A 21,810-nucleotide genomic window follows, 5' to 3' on the forward strand; every position below is an offset into this window, starting at 1 on the left:
AGCATCCCCAATGCTATAAATAATCCCAGGTGCTTCATAAATGTTATCAAACAAAAATTTGACACTGAGCCATATAGGAGAATTAACTGAATTCACTAATTGTTACCGTTTGTATTATAGTTCATTAGTTATCATTCCACATGTTCATTTTGTTGATAAACTATCTTACTAGTCAGAGAACTATATGTTCTGTGTGTGTCTTTACCATGGCCACAACACAGAACATATGCGGTAACCACAGATTCATTCCATTGGGATGGATGCAACATACACAATTACCATAACAACTTGCATTTATATAGCATCCCCAATGCTATAAATAATCCCAGGTGCTTCATAAATGTTGGGGCAGCACGGTAGCATGGTGGTTAGCACAATTGCTTCACAGCTCCAGGGTCCCAGGTTCGATTCCCGGCTTGGGTCACTGTCTGTGCGGAGTCTTCACGTTCTCTCCATGTGTGTGTGGGTTTCCTCCGGGTGCTCTGGTTTCCTCCCACAGTCCAAAGATGTGCAGGTTAGGTGGATTGGCCATGCTAAAATTGCCCTTAGTGTCCAAGATTGCCCTTAGTGTTGGGTGGGGTTACTGGGTTATGGGGATAGGGTGGAGGTGTGGGCTTGGGCAGGGTGCTCTTTCAAAGAGCCGGTGCAGACTCGATGGGCCGAATGGCCTCCTTCTGCACTGTAAATTCTATGAAAAATGGGATGAGAAAGGGGATTGAGAAGTTCAGGGACCTTTATGTGGACAGTCGGGTTGCGGGCTGCAGGAATTGATGGAGAAATTTCAAATCCCGAGAGGGAGCTCATTCCGATACCTGCAAATATGAGACTTCCTTCACAGGGGGTGATGCGTTCTGCTGGCTGCCGAAACCTACATGACTATATGAGATGCTATCTCAAGATGAATTGGGAGAAGGGAGTGTATCAAATATATATGGGTGGTTGCTGAGGAAGTAAGGGCCCCGTTGGACGAAACAAAGAAGAAATGGGAGGAGGAATTGGAGCTCTTGCTGGAGGGAGGGCTCTGCAGTGAGATTTTGTGCAGTGAATTCTAGCTTTTCTTGAGCCAGACTGAGCCTGATATAACTTAAGGTAGATAGGGCGCACCTGACTAGAGCGCGCATGAGTGGGTTCTTCCCTGGTGTGGAGGAAAGGTGCGAACGGTGCCAGAGGAGGCTGACAAACTACTCACAGATGATCTGGTGGCTGCCCAGAATTGATCGAGTTGTGGACCTTGTTCGTCAAGACCACGTCTGAGTTCGTGGGGGTTGGAATGGAGCCATGTCTGCTGGTGGCAGCATTTGGGGTGTCGGACCAACCAGTGCTATTTGAGGGGAAGGGAGCCGACATCTTGGCCTTCGCCTCCCTGATAGTCCGACGGCGAATTTTGCTCAGATGGAGGTTGGCAGCACCACCTAGGACCTCAACTGGCTGGCGGACCTGACAGAATTTCTAAGGCTGGAAAAAAATTAAAATGCCATCAAAGGGTCGGAAAAAGGTTCTGCTCCAGATGGAAGGAGTTCATCGCCAACTTTAAGGACCTGTTTGTGGCCAGCAGCGGGAGGTGCTTGTGGGTTTCAGGGTTCCTTTTTTTTCTCTGCTCTCTTTAGGGGTGTTACTGTTAGTTTTGTTGAAATGGCAAACTGTTTGTTCTGCATTGATTGTTCTGATGGTTTATATGAGGTGTACTTGTTCTGTTTTGCTCTGTTTGGAATAAACATATTTTTTTAAAAAGAGACCAGATTTGGCAGAGCACAAAGATCCTGAGGTTTGGGGTGCTAGAACTACATTGCTGCTGAAGATTACAGAGATAGGGGTGGGGTAAGGCCATGCAAGGATATGAAAACAAGGATGAAAATTTTAATATTGAAGCATTGCTTAACCAAGAGTCAAGGTAGATTAGTGAGCACAGAGCAGATGTGTGAACACAACCTACTGAGATTTAGGACGTGGGCAATAGAGTTTAAATTACATCAAGTTTGAGGGTAGAATTATGGGGTCAGCCAGAGGTGTGTTGGCAAGTTAAGTCCAGAGGTAACAAAGTGTTGATGAAAGCTTCAACAGCAGATAAGTTGAGGTAAGTGTGGAGTCAGGTGACATTGTGGAGATGGAAATAGGTGGTCTTGGTGATGGTGTGGATTTGTGGTATGAGCTCATCATGGGGTCAGATAAAACACAAAGGTTGCTAATAGTCTGGTCAATCTCAGAGGCTCTGGTGGCAACCCAAGACAATGGGTGGAATTCTCCAGCCCTGCCCGCAGGCGGGGATCTTCTGATCCTACCGTGGGTTCCCCGACGGTGGCTTGGAATATAAATCGGCATCAACTTTGGTGGGACTGGAAGATCCCATTGGCAGCTGACAGAGAGCCACCTCTGCCATGGGAAAGCACGCCAGAGGAGGAGGAGAAGGTTAGAAAATTCGACCCAATGGTTTTGGTCTTCCCGATTCTCTGTTGGAACTATTTCTGCTGATCCTGCACTAAATGTTGGCCAAGCAGACTGCCAATTTAAAGACATTGAAGGGATCAAAAAAGACATCAGTGTGGTAAAACCAAGAGTCATTGGTGCACTCTTGGAAACTGCTGCTGTGTTTTTGGATGATTGACCAAGAGGCAGCATGTAAATGAAAAGTTGGGGGTGGGGGTGGTGGTGGGGGGTGTGGCATGGCAGAGGGGGCTGTGGAAACCAGGGGTAAAAGTGAAAGAGGTGTCAGAGAAGTCATTGCAAGTGGTTCTCAGCTCTGACAGATAGATGAGAATGGAACCAGGTGAGAGCAGTCTCATCCAGCTCAGTGATAGTGGAGAAACGTTCGATCATAATTTCATGGTCAATGATGTAATAGGCTGTAAACAGGTCGAGAAGAACGGGGCCAGTAGGATCACCGGGTGCTGTTGTATGTGGACGATCTGTTGTTGGTTGTGTCGGACCTGCTGGAGAGTATGGGTAGGATGATGGGACTATTGGAGAGGTTTGGGGCCTTCGCTGGGTATAAGTTCAGGAAGAGTGAGGTGTTTCAAGCATTCAAGGTAGCTAGGGAACGGTTCAGTTACTTGGGGATTCAGGTGACAAGGGAATGGGCTACAATGCACAGGTGGAATTGGACAACATTGGTGGAGGAGATCAGGGGGATTTTAAGAGATGGGATACACTACACCTGACACTGGCAGGGAGGGTGCAGGGGATAAAGATGAATGTGCTGCCAAGGTTCCTGACCGTTTTCCAGACCCTCCTGATCGTTCTCCCCAAGGTCTTCTTCCGGAACTTAGAGACAGTGATTTCGGAGTTTATAAGGGCAGGGAAGGTGTTGAGAGTAAAAACGGCCCTGCTGCAGAGGCACAGACAGAAAGGGGGGTTGGTGCTCCCGAACCTGCTGCACTATTATTGGACGGTGAATGGGGGGGGGGGGGAATTGTACAAACTGTGGACTCTGAGTTTGTGGTGTGCGTTTTTTGTATATGTTGCTTTTCTTTTTACACATGTTTGGAATAAAATACATTTTTTTAAAAAGAAGAATGAGGCCAGAAAAAAAATGGGGGAGAGGCTGTAAAACAGCAGATACAGAGATCAGGGGCCGAGAACTAGGCCACAAGAAATGCACCAAGAAGGGGGTGAGGCCAATCGGCAAAAGGGGGGGGGGAAGGGGAAGACACTGCACACGTGTAAATAGCAGACAACTGTCCATTGTACAGTAAGTGACCCAGGAAAGAACCTGAACCAACAAATGGAGGAGAGAGATGGGATGGGCACAGAGGATAATAACTTGAATATTGTAACCAATGCATATATCCTGACTGAATGTACAGTGTATAAAATGTAAAAACTTCAATAAAAGCATTTTTTAAAAAGATGAATGATAGGGCGGCCCAGTGGTTAGCACTGCTGCCCACGGCGCTGAGGACCCAGGTTCGATCCCAGCCCCCGGTCACTATCCGTGTAGAGTTTGCACATTCTTCCCGTGTCTGCGTGGGTCTCACCCCCACAACCCAAAGATGTGCAGGTTAGGTAGATTGGCCAAGCTAAATTGCCCCTTAATTGGAAAAAAAATAATTGGGTGCTCTAAATTTGTTTTAAAATTTTTTAAAATCAAATAAGATGAATGAGAAGGATTGGTTACTTTTATCGCAGTCAACTAAGATGTAGTTTGTACTTTGTTGAGAGCCAATGTAATACTGTGTGGCAGGGGTGGAAACCTAAATGGAAGGATTCAATATGAGATTTTGAGAAAGCTGGACATGGATTTGAGAGGCAACAACACATTCAAGCATTTTAGATTGAAAACGCTGTTTAAATTTGGGAGGGGGTGATAGTTTGCAAGGTTAGGGAGATCAAGTGTTGATTTATCGAAGAGACGGTTGATGATGGTGGATTTGAAGGTGAGGGATACAGTACCTGAGGAGAGAGAACCATTTGTAATATCCCATCAGAACTAAAAATAGCTTGTCTGTTCTCGCCGCAGATGCAGAATAACCCATTAAGTATTTCCAGAATTTACTGACTTAGTTTGGGAAAATTGCGGCTTTGTTTTTTTCAATATCGGGATTACAAAATAGCAAAAAACTTTGAAATTGAAAATTAAAAAACAGAAATCATAGAATACCGACAGTGCAGAAGGGGGCCATTCTGCCCATTGAGTCTGCACTCACCCTCCGAAAGAAAATCCCACCTCGGCCCACACCCCCACCCTATCCCCTTAACCTTATGTAACCTTTGGGCACTATGGGGCAATTTAGTTTGGCCAATCCACCTAACCTGCACATCTTTGGACTGTGGGGGCACTTGGAGGAAACCCACACAGGAGGGGGAAGAATGTGCAAACTCCACAGACAGTTGGCCAAGGCCGGAATTGAACCCGGGTCCCTGGTGCTACGAGGCAGCAATGCTAACTACTGTGCCACCATGCCACCCTATTTTCATGGAATCCTATAGTATCTAGTGTTACAATAATGAGGTTTGTAAGATTGTAATGATATGGAACTGTGCCTTTAATTTAAGGTAAAAGGGAAGTATCATGTGACAAGTCTGCTTGATAACAGGTCTGGGGTGGTTAAAGATCATGAGATGCCCAGATTGTGTTACTGGGGTAATTGTGTGAGGTGATCTTTGTTGTGTTCTGTGATTTAACCGTTGTAATGATGTACACAGAATATATAGTTGTTTAACTATAAAGATTATTTATTAAAAAACACGTGGAAAAGATAACTAAGGAATGACTATACATACGATGGCTATTAAATGAATTCAGTGAATTCTCCGGGAGCTACTCTAAGTGCGACTGTCTTCTTGTATGGCTTACTACCAACTGGTGGGTGTCTTGAGTTACGTGATAGATCTGTATTGATCTATCTATCCAGCTGGTTGTAGGTTGCTTTGCTAACTATATACAGAATTGTGTGGAGACATATCACCACAATCATATTTGGAGACAATGGCAGCAGTTTCTGCATTAGCAATGAATAAGCTCGGAGTCTCCCAAAGTACCAGAAAGGTGTTGAATGTTTTAGGTTGTAAACAATTGTGTTGTAAACTGGTCATTTATTTCCAAGATAAAATAGGGTTGGGTCAAGAACAGCTAATCAGCATTTTTACCTGCAAGTTTCATACTGCTATGAGGAAGAGTGCAGAGGAAGCCACTTTTGAAACCTGCTGATTACCGGTTTCCCTACCAATCGATGACTGACAGCATTGATTTTGTGCTGAACAGAAAGAGGAGGCTACTTGGCTTTTATAAAACTACCACAGGACATGTTCTGTTATAAAATAAATTGGAAATTACCAATTTTGGCCCCGAAATTATTCTGTGTGATATTGGCAGATGGACTTTGCCCAACATTTTCACATAGAACTTCTTTATAGGCTATTTCAATGGATGCATTAATTTGCTGAAATTAAATTTGATAACATTGTTGTTATATAGTAGGCAAAATTTTATACACTAAAATCACAAATAAAATGTTGACGTTCTTTCTGTTTCTTTCACCTGGGATCAAGAATACATCTTTGGGTAATGTGCTAACGAGTAAAATAAAAACAGGTTGAAATTATTTGGAAATATTCTAAAACTGATATTTCATTGTGTGCCAAATATTTCAATGTCTAATATGTCCCTTCAATGCCATGCTGTGGCAATTTGGAGCAGAGTTCTGTATCTTCACCCCTGGAGGACCGTAAGAGAATTTGCTCAAGATGAAAACAATAAGAACAAATTGGTGGACCAGAAATGCTCAATCTGTCTGAACCAGACAAGAGTTGGTGTTTATAAATTGGCTGATGAAGATGCCCTTTCATGGAGGGACAGCGTGATTAAAATGTTAATTGATGCAGCATTCATCGGACTAATTGTGTCTTCCAGCTGGAGCCATCTGTAAAAACAGTCTGTTGGAAATTCCAAAAAGGAAATACGGCTATTAAATGCCATTAAAACAAATCTAAACTACTGCTAATGTTGGAGATTTGATATAATAACGCTAGAAGAAATCAGCGATCAGACAACAGCTGCAGAGAGAGAACAGAGTTAACATCTCAGCACGATGGCCTGTCAGAACTGGGAGACGTTACAGATGAGCAGTTCTGAAGTAAATACAGAGGCCAGGAAAAGGGGGTGGAGGAAGCAGGGAAAGGAGAATAAGGGGCATCCTGTGATAGGGAGAAGGGCAGGAGTTGTTAAACAGCAAAAAAGATGAAGTCAAAATGTACAAGATTACCAGTGAATGAGAAATAGGAGGCATTTAAAGAAGAAATAGTTGAGATACAAACTAAACACATCATCACAAGGGGAAAGAAAGAGCATCCAAAGTTAGAACTGCCTAATGGTGGGTGGGGGTGGGGGGGGGGGGGGGGGGGCGGGGGGAGGGGGTCACAGCGGTTAGGATGGAGGAGGATTCCTATAGGAGATCCAGCTTGAGGCCCATGGTGACAGCTCCACTGCCGTTGGCTCCAGGGATGCATACAGGGAGCCCAGTGGTACAGTCGGCAGTCAGGGTGTGGAATCAGCTGAGGAGGCAAGTGGAAGGTATGTTGGTGTTGACGCCACTGTGTGGGAACCATAGGTTTAAGCCGGGGGAGATGGATGGGATGTACGGGAAGTGGAGGGAGGTGGGTCTGGAAAGGGTGAGGGACTTGTATCTGGAAGGACAGTTTGCAGGATTGGATGAGCTGCGGGAGAGCTTTGAGTTGCCAAGGGGGAGTAAATTTAGGTATATGTGGGACTTCGCAAGGAAGGAGTGGAGGGCGTTGCCCAGGTTGCCAGGATATATCCTACTGGAGCAATTGCTGCTCCCGGACGAGTCTGGAGGCGGTAGGATTGGGGATATATATGGGTGGTTGGGGAGCAGGGGGAGTGCGAAAGTGGTGAGGACCAAGTGCAAATGGGAGGAGAAGTTGGGATCTGTGTTGTGAGGCGATGCACAGGATGAACACAACCTCCTACTGCTCACGGATGAGCTTGCTTCAGTTCAAGGTAGTGCACAGGGTGCATATGACTCGGGCAAGGATGAGTGGGTTCTTTCAAGGGGTGGCCGACTAGTACAAGAAGTGTGGGCGGAGGCCGTGAACCACATGTATATGTTCTGGGGCTGTGAGAAGTTGGAGAGATACTGGAAGGTGGTGTTCGAGATGTTGTTCAAAATTGTGATGGTGGAAGTCAAGCCCGACCCAATGGTGATGATCTTTGGGGTACCGGAAATGCCGAACTCATGGAAGGGGAGGTGGCCTTCGACTCTCAAATTGCCCAGCGGAGGATCTTGTGGAAATGGAGGGCGGATATGTACTGGGTTGGTAGCCTGGCAGGGGTATTTGTATGACTTTCTACAGCTGGAAAAGATCAAATTTGCATTGAGGGGGTTAGAGGAGGGCTTTGAGACATGATGGGGTTCATGATAATGTTTCAGGAATTGTTCATTGTGGGGAGGGGAAGAGGAAGGTGATGCGCAATCAATTACACTCAAGACGAAGTGATTTCATAACTGAAGGCTTTAATCTACTAGAACTTGTTCCCCAGCAGCTTCGATACAGAAAGTGAAGGCTGCTGGGACGGCACCGTTTCTTATACTCCTCCTGTCAGGGCGGAGCTACGTACAACAGCCAATGGTAGACTCCTGGGTCTAACCAATGGTCATCAGCCTCTTAGGTACCGCAATAGCTGGTACTACCACAGAAGGGTAGGGGTTAAAATTGTACAAACTACAGATTGTGAGGTTAAGTGTGTTATTATGTATGTTACTGTCCTTTTTACAAATGTTTGTAATAAAATACATTCTTTTAAAAAAGTTGTAACTCCCTCGATAACTGAAGATGTAGTCCCAATAGGCCCTGCAGAGGTCCAGATGTGCGGATCTAGCTGGGAATGACATAGGAAGTTTAACCATCCGATGGGCAATTCTCCCGCTACTCAGGACCCTGAGTGGGTGTCTATAACTTTTGTTCATAGTCAGAGACCTGGGACAGATCCGCACAACTTACCTGGATAGTTACCCAGGAAATTGTAGACAGATTAAAACCTTGTCTAACACCTAGTAACTCCACAATCGACACCCTGCCTCCCCATATCAGTCCCCGGCCACCTGACTATATCTTGGCCCAATATTCGACTGTCCGCAACTTCCCTCCACATTGCTGTCTGCCCCGTCGACCACCCAATTACCCCCTGACCGCCTGACTACCTTCAAGACCCGACTGACCCCTGACCAACTTGACCCAACCCGACTACACACACCCGACCTGACCCCCACTTGATTTCCCGCCAAACAGTCGATTAACATCCCCGATCCAACCCAACTACCCCCGTTACCCGATTATGCCCCCAACCTGACTCGACTACCCTTCTGACACAACTAACGTCTTCCAACCTGACTGCATCCCACCCCCACCCCCAGACCTGGCTCAACTATCTCCCTGACCCGATTTCTTACTCCACCATCTACACGATGTGGAGATGCCGGCGTAGATGCTCACCATCTACACATTCACTCTCCCATTCATTCTCTAATACACTGAAAAGCTTTGGAACCTTTTAACACTTACTGGAATGCAATGGCTGATGGTGTGAAATGGGGGCCTGTCTTCTGCACTGATTCTCTTCACTGCTCTCTGTGAAGATTCCAGTTCTGAGGGAGTTCTTCTGCATTGCAGATTGGAAGTTAGGCCAGAAACAATGTACCCAGGTAAGTGGGCAGTTTTCTGTCCGATCAGTGCCTGGCACTGATCAGAAGAATTGGGCCATAGAGAATAAAGTGAAACAGAAAAAGGAGGCCTGTGATAAATGTCAGGTTCATCATTCAATGGTGAACTAAACTGAGTATGAGTAATGCAAGGAGACTGAAAAAGAAATTAAGAGGGACCAAGAGGTGTGCGAAAATAGATTAGCCAAGGTGAATCACAGAGCTTCAGATTTTAACGTTGATTTGTCTCATGTCATCAACCCCATTTCTCAGCTGATGACTTCTACATATCTTGCCCAATCTCTGCCTTGTACATATAACCCAAATTTCTGAGTCATTATATACATATGCATGCGATGTGTTATAGCGAGGCAAGTCTGTTCCCCCCCATAAATTATGTATATTTTTTTATCATTGATTTTGGCTAACTGGAAAGAAATTCACAATATTAAAGATATCTTAGGAAAGGGTGAAATATAGCTGCCTAGCCGAATAAAATCCTTAACCATTATCAGTGCTTTTTATGGATGATATTTCAATGACCCTGGCATCACAAGAACCATTATCTCCTATAGAATATTTGGTCATGCAAGTCTCTACTATCATTGCAACCTTCAAGCCTGTTCATAATCAACTATTTTTGTTCAGAGTATGTTTCCCATTTCAACTATGCTATAGGCCAAAAAAAAACTTCTGTGTTCTTGTTACCCTTGGATTGTTTCTTCCTGAGTCGGGATATCATTCTGTGCTCACAGTTCAAACTAATTATATTCTTATACTTTCATTATTCTTGCCTTTTAGAGCTGGGTCATGTTATTAATCAGTGTTTTCTTAAATGAAGACCAAATTTTGACCAGTAAACTTTACAGAATTTACAGTGCAGAAGGAGGCCATTCGGCCCATCGAGTCTGCACCGGCTCTTGGAAAGAGCACCCTACCCAAGGTCCACACCTCCACCCTATCCCAGTAACCCAACCCAACACTAAGGGCAATTTATCATGGCCAATCCACCTAACCTGCACATCTTTGGACTGTGGGAGGAAACCGGAGCACCCGGAGGAAACCCACGCACACACGGGGAGGATGTGCAGACTCTGCACAGACAGTGACCCAAGCCGGAATCGAACCTGGGACCCTGGAGCTGTGAAGCAATTGTGCTATCCACAATGCTACCGTGCTGCCCCCAAAATACTGCACCCCAAGTCCTGGTCTCACTCACGATTCATCAATGTTGCTTCAAAAGGTACGGTAGCCAAAGCTCCAGACAATATTCAAAGTTAGAAATGTTGATTTTTGAGAGTTATTAAGGAAGACCTGGAAATTGCCGCACTGATTCTTTTCTCCCCTTTCTAATTCTAAGAAAACAAGGCCTCTCTCTACTGGACACATCTGAAAGGCTTGTATTTCTGATCACACGGTCCATTTTGGGAACGTGTCTTGAATAGTAGAAAATATAAGACACACACAAAGGATACATACATCTACATATCACCAAATGTATCTAATTAAAGAACTAAAGCTTCAGTTAGCGGCTGTGTAATAGTAAACCGGCTTATATGTTACAGTCCTTGAACAGATAAAATAAAGAAGCTAGAGCATTTTGAGGAACCGTTGTTCCTTGTTACAGTTTAGCTCTCAAAAGATAGAAGCAATGGTAGGAGACATGGGTAGAAAAGAGTTAATATGTAATTTAAAGAACAGCAGAAGTTATATTTCCTTTCTCTATTGAAAGTGGGCCTCTCAAGCTAGATAACACCTGCATTCTTATCATGCTCCAAGCCCTTAGAGAAATGGTACCTAATTGAAAGTCCGGTGACCTGGGAATGCGAGATAAGGAGCCTGGGAAAGTGCAAAGCAAGATATTTGAGCAATGACATTATCTTTCCCCATGTCAAACAATAAAAATATAATACAACTACACATTATTTTGGTATCCTGTGGTTTGGACATATAAAACTTATTCATGAATAAAGTATGATCAAGTCATGCTAAGTCTGCCTGTCATATAGGGAAATTTCACAAAGAGACTTTTACATGTAGGTAAACCATGAATTATAACAGGAATTTGGATTTGAAGATTCAATCAATTGTATACTGAGCTCAGAATGTGTTCAAGTACATAATCATCACTATAGTTGTAAGGACTATTTCAAGTGTATGTTAAGTACTGGTGCATGCTCTATATACTTAAAAAGGTCTTTCAGCACATAATCTTAACATTTCAAGAACCTTATTGTTTGAAATAGATTGAACATCTAATCATAAGTAAAAGCACACTCAAACAGAACTTATAAAAATATTTGCATTTATATAGCGCTTTTCATAACCACTGAACATCTCAAAGCGCTTTGTAGTCAATTAAGTACTTTTGAAATTGTCACAGTTGTAATGCAGAAAACAAGGCAGCTTATTTGTGCACAGCAAGGTCAAAAATAACAATCTGATAATGATCAAATAATCTGTATGTGTGATGTTAATTATTGTGGGTTAAATTTTGGTTAGGTCACCTGGAATAGCTCCTATTCTTCTTTGACATAGTGTCATGGGATCTTTTAGGTTCACCTGAAAGGGCAGACAGGATCTTCAGTTTATGGTCTCATCTGAGAGATGGCACCTCACACGAGTTGGATTGGTCATGTAGCCAGAATTCCTGATACTTACTTATCAAAACAAATCCTCGATGGAGAGTTTGGGTCTGTGGTGCACTCTCATGATGGTCAAAGGAAGTTCTACAAGTACAAGGCCTGGTTGAAGAGTTTGATATCGTTTCCCCCAGGATCACTGCATCTGATACAACCAACCAAAAAAGGATGTGGTCTCCTTCAAAAGCAACGCAAGCCAGAGAGGAAATGCAAAGGGAAGAAATTCCGAGGCAACAACTCATCCCAACCTCAATTCCTGTCCAAATTGCAGCTAAACCTTCCAGACGCAGATTGGCTTTTACCATAGAATTGCTGCAATGCAGAAGGAGGCCAGTTGGCCCATCGAGTCTGCCCCACCCCTCTGAAAGAACACCCTACCTAGGCTCACTCCCCCACTCTATCCCCATAACCTCACCTAACCTGCACATCTTTGAACACTCAGGGGTAATATGGCATGGCCAATCCACCTAACCTGCACATTTTTGGATTGTGGGAGGAAACCGGAGCATCCGAAGAAAATCCACACAGGCATGGGGAGAACGTGCAAACTCCACAGTCATCTGTTACGGCACACTGGGCTAGGGCGAGGTCAATCCCAGCCTCCCTTAACCCGGAGTCACAATACAATTGAATTAACCAATGATTCTTTGAAAAATACCCAAAGTCTTTGGCCCTTGGCTGTCCAATAATTACAATCACCCCCACATCGGAGGAGGGAGAGGCGGAGATAGTGGCAGCTATGGACGCGGAAAAAGCCTTTGACCGAGTAGAGTGGAAGTACCTCTGGGAGGTATTGCGCAGGTTTGGGTTCGGGGGAGGGTTTATTAGATGGGTTAAGCTCCTTTATAGCGCCCCGGTGGCGAGCGTAGTGACAAACCGGCGGAGGTCGGAGTACTTTTGGCTGTACCGAGGGACGAGACAGGGGTGCCCCCTGTCCCCCCTCTTGTTTGCATTGGCGATCGAACCCTAGGCCATATCACTTAGGGAGTCTCAGAAATGGAGGGGGATAGTCCGCGGGGGAGAGGTGTATCGGGTATCGCTATATGCGGATGACCTGCTGCTATACGTGGCGGATCCAATGGAGGGGATGGTGGAGGTCATGCAGACTCTGAAGGAGTTTGGAGAGTTCTCGGGCTACAAGCTTAATGTAGAGAAGAGTGAGCGTTTTGTATTACAGGCAGGGGACCAAGAAAGAGGGATAGGGGACCTGCCGCTGAGGAGGGTGGAGAGGAGTTTTCGGTATCTGGGGATCCAGATAGCCAGAAGTTGGGGGGCCCTACATAAACTGAATTTGACGAGGGTGGTGGAGCAAATGGAGGAGGATTTTAAAAGATGGGACATGCTCCCGCTCTTGTTGGCGGGTAGGGTGCAGTCGGTCAAAATGGTGGTCCTTCCGAGGTTTTTGTTCGTGTTTCAGTGCCTCCCCATCGTGATCACCAAGGGCTTTTTCAAGAGAGTAGGTAGGAGTATCATGGGGTATGTGTGGGCAAATAAGACCCTGAGGGTTAGGAGAGGGTTCTTGGAACGCAACAGGGACCGAGGAGGGTTGGCTTTGCCAAACCTAGAGAGTTACTACTGGGCAGCAAATGTGGTGATGGTCCGTAAGTGGGTTATGGAGGGAGAGGGGGTGGCATGGAAGAGGATGGAGATGGCGTCCTGTAAAGGAACGAACCTGGGGGCGTTGGTAACGGCACCGCTGCCGCTCTCGCCGACAAAATACACCACAAGCCCGGTGGTGGCAGCAACACTAAAGATCTGGGGCCAGTGGAGAAGACACAGGGGTGCAATGGGAGCATCGGTGTGGTCCCCGATCAGGGGTAACCACCGGTTTGTCCCGGGGAAGATGGACGGGGGGGTTCCAAGGCTGGCGTCGGGCGGGGATAAGAAGAATGGGGACCTGTTCATTGACGGGACATTTGCGAGCCTGGGGGCACTGGAGGAGAAATTTGAGTTACCCCCGGGAAATGCATTTAGATATATGCAGGTGAGGGCTTTTGTTAGGCGACAGGTGAGGGAATTTCCGTTACTCCCGGCACAAGAAGTTCAAGATAGGGTGATCTCGGGGGTATGGGTCGGGGAGGGCAAGGTGTCGGAAATTTACCAAGAGATGAAAGAAGAGGGGGAAGCGCTAGTAGAAGAACTGAAAGGTAGATGGGAGGAGGAGCTGGGGGAGGAGATGGAGGAAGGGCCGACGCCCTGGGTAGGGTTAATACCTCCTCCTCGTGTGCCAGGCTTAGTCTGATACAATTTAAGGTGGTTCACAGAGCGCATCTGACGAGGGCGAGGCTGAGTAGGTTCTTTGGGGTAGAGGATAGATGTGAAAGATGTTCAGGGAGCCCGGCGAAACATGTCCATATGTTTTGGTCATGCCCGGCATTGGAGGGGTTCTGGAGAGGAGTGGCGGGAGTAATATCCCAGGTGGTGAAAGTCCGGGTCAAGCCAAGCTGGGGGCTAGCAATATTTGGAGTGGTGGATGAGCCGGGAGTGCAGGAGGCGAAAGAGGCCGGAATTCTGGCCTTTGCGTCCCTGGTAGCCCGGCGAAGGGTCTTGCTATTGTGGAAGGAGGCGAAGCCCCCTAGCCTGGAGGCCTGGATTAACGACATGGCGGGGTTCATAAAATTGGAGAGAATTAAGTTCGCTTTGAGAGGGTCTGCACAGGGGTTCTACAGGCAGTGGCAACCGTTCCTAGAATATCTCGCGGAGCGTTAGAAGAAGGCCGTTCAGCAGCAGCAGCAACCCTGGGGGGGGGGGAACGCAAGACTGTTTGAGGGGATGGACGAGCGGGAGATAGCATGGAGGGTGGGGGAAAACGGTACGCGTGGCCAAGAGCCAGTGTATAAAGCTATGTAAATATACCATCTTGCCATGTATATATCTTGCTCAGGGAGAATTTGCGTTATTTTGTTAAGGGGGGGGGGGGTGGTGATTGTTTGTAAGGGGAAAAAAATTGTGTTGTTAAAAAACCTTAATAAAAAATATTTTTTAAAAAAATTACAATCAACCGGTTTGTAAATTTAAACACACTTACTTTTTATTTAAAACAAGAACTATAATCAAATATGCAGCAAATACAACTGGTTAACTACTATCTAATTCCTAATCCACCGATTTAACTTGAGAGGAAGACAGGGGTGAAAATAATAAGTAAAAGGATAAAGAGTCTTTGTTTCAGGTGGTTGTCTTTAAGCATACTTTCCTTCAAACTAGGCTTTGGTCAAGGTTTCTGTTTTCAATCTGTGACGGTTTTCACTGTAGATTCATTCATTCAGGTTCTCCATAGGTTCAGAAATACAGTTGCTCACAGTATTTTTGGAGAGAGAGAGAGGGAGAGAGAGAAGAGAGGAAGAGCATGCACTCACAGTTCATTCTTTCTTGAGGGTCCAGGACCCAACTCTACTTTCCTTAGGTCGCTGGAAATCATCCCACTCGGGTAGGACCCAATCACCGCCTGTTACCGGGCGGATATACGACCTTTCATTCATTGGTCACCAGCTACCCAATCAAACCGTGTCCCACACCATCTCTCGGGTGCCACAAGGTCTGAATCCCGCTGTTCAAAAACTAGCACCATATGCTATGTTGCAACATTTTGAATTCCGCATTCTCTCTTCTGCGTGACTTAAAGATACATCAAGCATCCATGGATCAAAATGATACCAGCAGAAATAAAGAAAGGGGAGATAAGGGAACAAATAGGAAGACCCCTTACACACCCAAGGCCGGAATTGAAATTAGCTCTCTTGCGTTGTGAGACAGCAGTGCTAACCACTGTGCTTCTGTGCCCTCCGGATCCCTTTCGGTACAGATCCAGGGGTACTGTGTCGCGAACCTCGCGATACAGGGCGCTGAGTACGCCCAATTTAAACTGTATATCCTCCCTCAGCACTGCGCCCCCCTACTGCTTGGACTCGACTTCCAATGCAGTCACCGAAGCCTGACGCTAAAGTTCGGCGGACCCCTACCCCCCCCTCACTGTATGCAGCCTCGCGACCCTTAAGGTTCCCCCCCCCCTTCACTCTTTGCGAACCTCACCCCCGACTGTAAGCCCGTCGCCACCAGGAGCAGTTGGTACAGTTCACAAGACGTGATTTGTATCAAGTCGGAGGTCCAGCGACTCTTGAGGGAGGGGATCATCGAAGCCAGCAACAGCCCCTGGAGAGCACAAGTGGTGGTTGTCAGGACCGGGGAAAAGAATCGGATGGTTGTGGACTACAGCCAAACCATAAACCGGTTCCCGCAACTTGATGCGTAGCCCCTCCCCCGCATAGCAGTGATGGCCAACCAGATCGCACAGTACCGGGTGATCTCCACGGTCAATCTGAAGTCTGCCTACCACCAGCTCCCGATCCGCCCGGAAGATCGCCACTACACTGCTTTTGAAGCAGCCGGCCGACTCTTCCACTTCCTCAGGGTCCCTTTCGGCGTCACTAACGGGGTCTCGGTTTTTCAGAGAACGATGGACCGAATGGTGGACCAGTATAGGTTGCAGGTTACATACCTGTACTTGGACAATGTTACCATCTGCGGCCATGATCAGCAGGACCACGACGCCAACCTCCAGAGGTTCCTCCAAGCTGCCCAATCCCTCAACCTCACATATAACAAAGAGAAGTGCGTTTTCCGCAATACCCGGCTCGCCATCCTCGGCTATGTTGTCGACCCCGACCCCGACCGCATGCGCCCCCTCATCAAACTTCCATTTCCCCACAGCCCCAAGGCCCTCAAACGCTGCCTGGGGCTATTTTCCAATTACGCCCAGTGGGTCCCCAACTATGCGGACAAAGCCCGCCCACTTATCAAAGCCACGATATTCCCCCTGCCGGCTGAGGCCCGCTCAGCCTTCAGCCGCATCAAGGCAGATAGTGCCAAAGCTGCGATGCACGCAGTCCATCCCTTTTCAGGTAGAGAGTGATGCGTCAGACGCGCCCTGGCCGCCACCCTCAACCAGGTGGGTTTGCCAGTAGCCTTCTTTTCTAGAACCCTCCACGCCTCCGAGATTCAACACTCCGCTGACTCTCAGCTCCCACTCTTTTTAAATCTCCTCTCTGACTTCAGCTCCTGCTCTTTTTAAATCTCCTATCTGATTGTCAGCTCCCGTTCTTTTGAAATCTCCGCTCTGACTTCAGCTCCCGCTCTTTCTAAATCTCCTCTATGACTCTCAGCTCCCGCTCTTTTTAAATCTCCGCCCTGATGTGTTGGGTGTTCTGGATCACAAACAGGTCACCAACACTGGAAGTGGTGCAACTCTATTTTATTATAAGGTTAACTATATTAACATACTTGAACTGTGGGTAAATGCAATACCAGCTTTAACTGTTGACCCTTGCCTAGTCCTAACCAGGTGATGCACTCAGCACATGGTGAATGTATATGTTGCAGGCTGTGAGCTCTGTACTATGAGCTGGCTGCTACTAGAATGAGCAGGAACGCTCCTGTCCCCTGTCTTTATAGTGCGTGTGCTCTCACTGGTGATTGGCTGCAGTGTTGTGCATGCTGATTGGTCCCACTGCATGTCCATCAGTGTGTGTGTGTGTCTGCACCATAATATACTGGTGTATATCATGACATCCCCCCTTTTATAAAAAGAACATGTGCCTGCGTGACAATAAATATCGTGTAGTGAATGTACCTGACTATGTGTGTGCGTGTTATTTACATGACTATGTACATGAGGCTAATCTATTTACATGGGAAGGTGCCTGGTGCAGAGAAATAGGGTGTCACAGCAACAACGAAATGAACATTATATACAAACTACTGGAACGATGAAACAGGATAACAGAACAGGTCAAAGAGTCCAACATCGTAAAACTCATAAGTCAAGTCTCTGAGGTGGGTGACGAATTCTGGTTGGCTGCCTCAAGGATGGGTCAGGAGCCACCGGCTGAGGAACGGGCTAGGCCATGGCAGAGTGAGGCGGATGCAGAGTATTCGGAGTCTCCACATAGTCCAGGTTGAGGACAACAGGAGGGTGTGGCACCAGTGGAGGATCACGTAGCGAGCGTGGAACGAGATGAAGGGCACGCCGATTGCGGCGGTGAATGGAACCATCTGGCAGACGAACCAGGAATGAGTGGGGAGCCACCTGCCGAAGAACCACAGCAGTTGCAGACCAGCCACCCTCCGGAAGATGGATGCGGATGTTGTCATCCGGCGCCAGAGCAGGAAGATCAGTCGCCCGAGCGTCATGCGCCGCCTTGTGTTGTGCACGAGACTGTTGCATCCGCTGAAGGACCGGGTCGTGGTCGAGGTCTGGGACGTGAATGGACGGCACCGTGGTCCTGAGGGTGCGACCCATGAGCAGCTGGGCTGGCGACAGGCCCGTTTACAGTGGGGCCGAACGATAGGCCAGCAAGGCGAGGTAGAAGTCGGATCCTGTATCGGCAGCCTTGCAGAGGAGCCGTTTGACGATGTGGACGCCCTTTTCCGCTTTGCCATTGGAAAGGGGATGCAGGGGACTGGATGTCACATGCACAAAGTTGTACCTGCTGGCAAAGTTGGACCAGCCCTGGCCCGCGAAGCAGGGGCCATTGTCCGACATCACAGTGTGTGGGATGCCGTAACGAGCAAAGGTCTCCTTGCAGGCACGGATGACCGCCGATGATGTGATCTCGAGCAGGCGTACGACCTCCGGGTAGTTCGAAAAATAGTCTACAATCAGAACATAGTCCCTGCCGAGCGCATGGAACAGGTCAACGCCTACCTTAGACCAAGGGGACGTGACCAACTCATGGGGCTGTAGGGTCTCACGTGGTTGGGCCGGCTGGAGCTGCTGACATGTGGGGCAGTTGAGCACTGTGTTGGCGATGTCCTCATTGATGCCAGGCCCGTACACAGCCTCTCGGGCCCTCCGTTGGCACTTCTCCACGCCAATATGGCCCTCGTGTAGCTGTTACAAAACGAGCTGGCGCATGCTGTGCGGGATCACGATGCGGTTCAGCTTCAGGAGGACACCCATCGACCACTGCCAGATCGTCTCTGATATTGTAGAACTGCGGGCATTGGCCCTTGAGCCACCTGTCCGTCATGTGGCGCATGACGCGCTGTAGTACGGGGTCAGCCACAGTCTCGCGGCGAATGTGGATAAGGCGTTTATCCGTGGCCGGCAGATTGGAGGCCGTGAAGGCCACATGGGCGTCAACCTGGCAGATGAACCCCTCTGGGTCACACGGGGTGTTGACTGCCCTGGACAGAGCGTCGGCTATGATCAGGTCCTTGCCCGGGGTGTATAGGAGCTGGAAATCGTATCGCCAGAGTTTAAGCAGAATGCACTGGAGGCGAGGGGTCATATCATTCAGGTCTATTTGTATAATGTTGACCAGCAGACGCTGGTCGGTCTCGACAGTGAATTGGGGGAGGCCGTACATGTAATCATGAAATTTGTCAACCCCAGTCAACAGGCCCAGGCACTCCTTTTCGATCTGTGCGTAGCGCTGTTCCATGGGGATCATGGCACATGACGCATATGCAATGGGGGCCCATGATGAGGCCTCATCGCGTTGCAGGAGCACCGCCCCAATGCCGGATTGGCTGGCATCCGTTGAAATATTTGTTTCCTTCGTGGGATCAAAAAATGCCAATACCGGGGCCGTGGTAAGCTTGGTCTTAAGCTCCTCCCATTCGCGCTCGTGGGCGGGAAGCCATTGGACGTCTGTCGTCTTCCTGACCAGGTTCCGGAGAGCTGTGGTATGGGAGGCGAGGTTGGGGATGAACTTCCCCAGGAAGTTGAGCATGCCCAAAAATCGGAGGACCGCCTTCTTATCCGCTAGCTTCTGCATGGCCGTGATGGCTGCCACCTTGTCTGCATCCGGCCGCATGCCCAACCGGGAGATGTGGTCCCCTTGGAACTTGAGTTCTGTCTGGCCGAAGGAACATTTGGCTCTGTTGAGACGAAGGCCTTGGTCCCGTATTCGTTTGAAAACCCGCTGGGGGCGACTGATATGCTCCTGTGGGTTGGTGGACCAAATGATGATGTCGTCAACATAGACGCGCACACCCTCAATACCCTCCATCATTTGCTCCTTGATCCGGTGGAATACTTCTGATGCCGATATAATCCCAAACGGCATCCTGTTGTAGCAGTAACTGCCAAACGGGGTATTAAAGGTACACAGCTTTCTGCTGGACCTGTCTAGTTGAATTTGCCAGAATCCTTTCGAGGCGTCAAGTTTGGTGAAGATGTTGGCCCGAGCCATCTCGCACGTGATCTCCTCGCGCTTGGGGATAGGGTAATGCTCCCTCATTCTGTTGCGATTCAGATCCTTTGGGTCAATGCAGATCCGGACCGGAAGGCTTCTTTATGCACACCATGGAACTGACCCAGTCGGTTGGTTCCGTCACTCTGGAGAGCACTCCTTGGTCCTGGAGGTCCTGCAGCTGCTGCTTGAGGTGGTCCTTGAGGGGTGCTGGGACTCTGCGAGGTGCATGAACCACAGGCATGGCGTTTTGTTTTTGCAGGATTTTGTAAGTGTATGGAAGCGTGCCCATGCCTTCGAAAATGTCGCGGTGCTGGTCGATGATGGCATTGAGTTGCGCCTTGAAGTCCGCATCCTGGAAGGCAGACGTGTCCTCTGGAGAGAGAGAGAGTGTACTTGTTGAACGAGGTTTAGGAGTTTGCACGCCTGTGCGCCTAGCAGAGAGTCCTTCGAGGAGTCCACGATCTCGAAGAGAAGGATGGCTTTTCGCGCACACAGTGAGTTGTGCGTCAATTCGAGTTGGCATGAACCGGTAGCAGGAATGACGTTGCCATTGTAGTCCACTAGTTGGCAGGTCGACGGAAGAATGGTTGGTTTAACCCCAAGGGTCTGAAAGGCTGACCACGCTAGGAGATTAGCGGACGCACCAGTGTCCAGGCGGAATCGTATCTGGGATCGGTTGACCGTCAGGGTGGCACACCATTCGTCGTCTGGATCAATGCTGTGCACCAAAAGCAGCTGGTGGTTTTGATTCGGGGACAGCCTGTTCTTTGTTATAACAGCGACTCGAAAAGGCTCTCTCGGGTCCTCGGTGTCACTGATCTGCAGGAAGTCGGAATCGGACTCGGTGAACGTGGGTTGAATTGCCCGAACGTTCCTGTGAGGCTGGCTGAAGCGATGCGAATTGGCAGGCTGAGCTGCTCGACAGCAGGCAGCATAGTGGCTAAGTCTACCACATCGTAGGCATTGTCGCGATTTTGCAGGACATTGCCGCTTCAAATGGGCGGAGCCACAGTTGCCGCATGTCGTGACGTCAGTACACTCGTTGCGCCACCGCACATGCGCGGTGCGGTCCTGCGTGTTGCGCGCCTGCGCATCACCTTCCTCCACGTCACCGTCCCCTCGTTTGGCGCGTACAAGCGCGGGAGGCCGCGAAAAGCGCACAAAATGGCCGCCCTCATCCAGGCTGCAGCCTTGGAAGTGTTCAATTGTTTGGACCTGTTCCGCCTCGTGGGGACTTTGCCGCATCGTTTCAGCCGCCTGTATGTGGGAGTACCGGCTGGTGGCATTTTCATGCAGGACACAGGTCTTGATGGCAGTCGCTCGGGTGAGTTGCGTAACTTTGAGGAGCTGCTGACGCAGGGGGTCCGACAGAACACCAAATACGATCTGGTCGCGCATCATGGAGTCGGAGGTGTGCCCGTAGCTGCAGGACTGCGCAAGGATGCGAAGGTGTGTTAAAAAGGATTGGAAAGGCTCGTCCTTACCCTGCAAGCGCTACTGGAACAGGTATCTTTCGAAGCTTTCATTGACCTCTTTGCTGAAGTGGGTATCGAATTTGAGGAGAACCGTCTTGTACTTTGTCTTGTCCTCGTCGTCTGCGAATGTGAGGGAGTTGAAGATGTGGATGGCGTGTTGCCCGGCCGTGGAGAGGAGCAGAGCAATCTTCCTGGTGTCCGAGGCGTTCTCCCTGTCCGTGGCTTTGAGGAACAGCTGGAAGCGCTGTTTAAAAATCTTCCAATTGACCCCGAGATTGCCGGCGATGCGGAGCGGCGGCGGTGGGTTGATGTTCTCCATACTTCAGGATGCCGGAATGCGGAT

The sequence above is a fragment of the Scyliorhinus torazame genome, chromosome 8 (genome assembly GCF_047496885.1).
Source record: "Scyliorhinus torazame isolate Kashiwa2021f chromosome 8, sScyTor2.1, whole genome shotgun sequence".
Lineage (NCBI taxonomy): Eukaryota > Metazoa > Chordata > Chondrichthyes > Carcharhiniformes > Scyliorhinidae > Scyliorhinus > Scyliorhinus torazame.